Source organism: Saccostrea cucullata, unplaced genomic scaffold (genome assembly GCF_032062105.1).
Source record: "Saccostrea cucullata isolate Sc308-1 unplaced genomic scaffold, CSIRO_AGI_Scuc_v1 ctg14958, whole genome shotgun sequence".
NCBI classification, from domain to species: Eukaryota; Metazoa; Mollusca; class Bivalvia; order Ostreida; family Ostreidae; genus Saccostrea; species Saccostrea cuccullata.
In genome coordinates this window covers 9,526-12,700 of record NW_026918440.1, presented here as the reverse complement: position 1 = coordinate 12,700, position 3,175 = coordinate 9,526, and positions in this window count along the sequence as shown.

Below are 3,175 nucleotides of genomic sequence, written 5' to 3'. Positions count from 1 at the left end.
AACACAAGAACCTCTGACCCTGAGGTCCTAAAATTCACAATTTTGGCAGAGGCACCCTTGCTCTTTATAACTATGCACTTAGTTAGTTTATTTAATACCTAGGAGCAAAGAAGATTATTTTCAAAGAATTCATGTATTTTCACTATATAATCAATAGATCCCCCCCCCCCCCCAAAACCAGAACCCCTGACCTCGAGGTCCTAAAATTCACAATTTTGGCAGAGGCACTCTTGCTCATTATAACTATGCACTTAGTTAGTTTATTTAATACCTAGGAGCAAAGAAGATTATTTTCAAAGAATTCATGTATTTTCACTATATAATCAATAGATCCCCCCCCAACACCAGAACCCCTGACCTCGAGGTCCTAAAATTCACAATTTTGGTAAAGGAACTCTTACTCATCATAACTATGCACTTAGTTTATCTATTTAATACCCAGGAGCAGAGAAGAAGATTTTTAAAGAATTCATGTATTTTCACTATATAATCAATAGAGCCCCCCAATACAAGAACCCCTGACCCTGGGGCTTTAAAATTCACAATTTTAGTAAAGACACTCTTGCTCATTATAACTATGCACTTATTTAGTTTATTTAATACCTAGGAGCAGAGAAGAAGACTTTCAATGAATTCATGTATTTTCACTGTATAATCAATAGAGCCCCCCCCCAACACCAGAACCCCTGACCCTGGGGCCATAAAATTCACAATTTTGGTAGAGGCACTCTTGCTCATCATAACTATGTAAGTAGTTTGTTTATTTAATAACCATGAGCAGAGAAGAAGATTTTCAAAGAAATAATGCATTTTCACTATATACTTATTTAGCCCCGCCCTAGCACTAGAACCCCTGACCCCAGGGCCATGAATTTAACAATTTTGGTAGAGGACGCAATGCTGATTACAATCATGCAAACAGTTTGATTGCTTGATGTCCAGGAGTAAAGAAGAAGATTTTTAAAGATTGCATTAATTTTAGTGGTTTTGGCCCCACCCCTCAGGCCCCAGGGGGGGCAGGGATCATGAAATTCACAATTTTTGTTCCCCTTCACCCATAGATGCGTTGTGCCAAATTTGGTTGAAATTGGTTGAGTAGTTGCAGAGAAGAAGCTGAAAATGTTCAAATGTTAACGCACAACGCACGACGACGGACAATAACAGATAGCAATAGTATAATCATCTTCCAGTAGAACTCGGCGGGACATAAGGTAAATATCCACAATTACCATTTGATGCATAGTGCTAAAGTGATCATACAGTTTAAACAAAGCAGAAAGGGGGTATCCAAAAATAGGGAAAAAAACATTTAGTTAAAAAAAAAGGAAAAAAAAAGTCAATTCCGAAAAAGCAGTTTGAATAAGTCAAGGAAAAGCAGACAGATTGGGAAAATAAATTTATGGAAAAGCAGGATGGCCATTTTTCTAGATCAGACCTTTTAAAATGAGCCATTGATTTGTCGAAGAATAATGTCCTACCATATTACATTGTACTTGGTTCATTACACAAGGAATTACTGTCAATTTTTAGCTCACCTCAACGAAGTTGGGGGAGCTTATGTAATACCCTCGGCGTCGGTGTCGGCGTCGGCGTCCCAGGTTAAGGTTAAGTTTTTTGGAGCAGTTTTCTTTTTAAGTACTTCTATGTCCTACATTGATTAGACATGCATGGAAGATGGTTCTACTGTGTTTCATTGTACCATTCAAAGTTTCAGATGCTGCAGTTTCAGCAAAGGAATGAACAGGTTAATGTTTTGGAGCAGGTTAACATCTTTGGTGCAGTTTTTGGTGAAGATTTCATTTCCAAGTTACTATAAGCCCTATGTTGACCAAACTTGCATGGATGATACATCTAAGGATGCATACTACCAGGCTTGCTTCGGATGCTGAATCTGACCTACATTTTCCGGTTGAGTGAATAGGTTAAAGTTTTGGTGCAGGTTTTATTTCCAAGTAAGCTCTATAATGACCAAACTTGCATAGATGATACATCTAAGGATGCATACTACCAGGCTTGCTTCGGATGCTGAATCTGACCTACATTTTCAGGTTGAGTGAACAGGTTAAAGTTTTTGGTTCAGGTTTCATTTTCTTGAAACTATAATTAAGCCTTTATTGACCAAACTTGCATGGATGATACATCTAAGGATGCATACTACCAGGCTTGCTTCGGATGCTGAATCTGACCTATTTTCCGGTTGAGTGAATAGGTTAAAGTTTTTAGCCCTATGTTGACCAAACTTGCATGGATGATATATATAAAGATGCATACTACCGGGCTTGCTTCGGATGCTGAATCTGACCTACATTTTCTGGTTGAGTGAATAGGTTAAAGTTTTTGGTGTAGGTTTTATTTCCAAGTAACTATGTCATTGCCCTATAATGACCAAACTTGTATGGATGATACATATAAGGATGCATACTACCGGGCTTGCTTCAGATGCTGAATCTGACTTACATTTTCTGGTTGAGTGAATAGGTTAAAGTTTTTAGTGCAGATTTCATTTCCAAGTAACTATGAGTTCTTTAATGACCAAACTTGCATGGATGATACATATAAGCTATGCATACTACCGGGCTTGCTTAGGATGCTGAATCTGACCTACTTTTTTGTGGATGAGTGAAAATGTTTTTTTGATGCATGTTTCATTTCCAATTAACTATGAGCCCTATAATGAGCAAACTTGCATGGACAATGCATCTTAGGATGCACACTAATGGACTTGCTTCAGATTCTAAAATAGACATAGCATTTTCAGAATAATAGACCAGGTAAAAGTTATTGGTGCAGGTCTATTACCAAAAAACTATATGGCTTATATAACATTGTATAAACCAAACTTGCACAAATGTTGCATCAAGAGATGAAAAGTCTCAAATTTGCTTCAGATGCTAGATTTTGATTACATTTTCTTGAGTTTAAATTTTTTATGTAGGTCTGTTTCAAAGTATCAGGGATTCAAAATTGCTTTTTTTCATTTTTGGAATGTACACTTTTTGTTGGTTAATTGTGTGACTTTGCCTTACTTAAAGACAACATTCGTTGAGGTGAGCTCTGTAATCTCTGATTACCTATGTTTATGGACTCTTATAGTCGTCTTGTCTGAAGAAAGTCTTTAAACTTATTATTATTTATAGCAATTTTTAAATGACCATGGCCAGTTCGTTTACGAAAT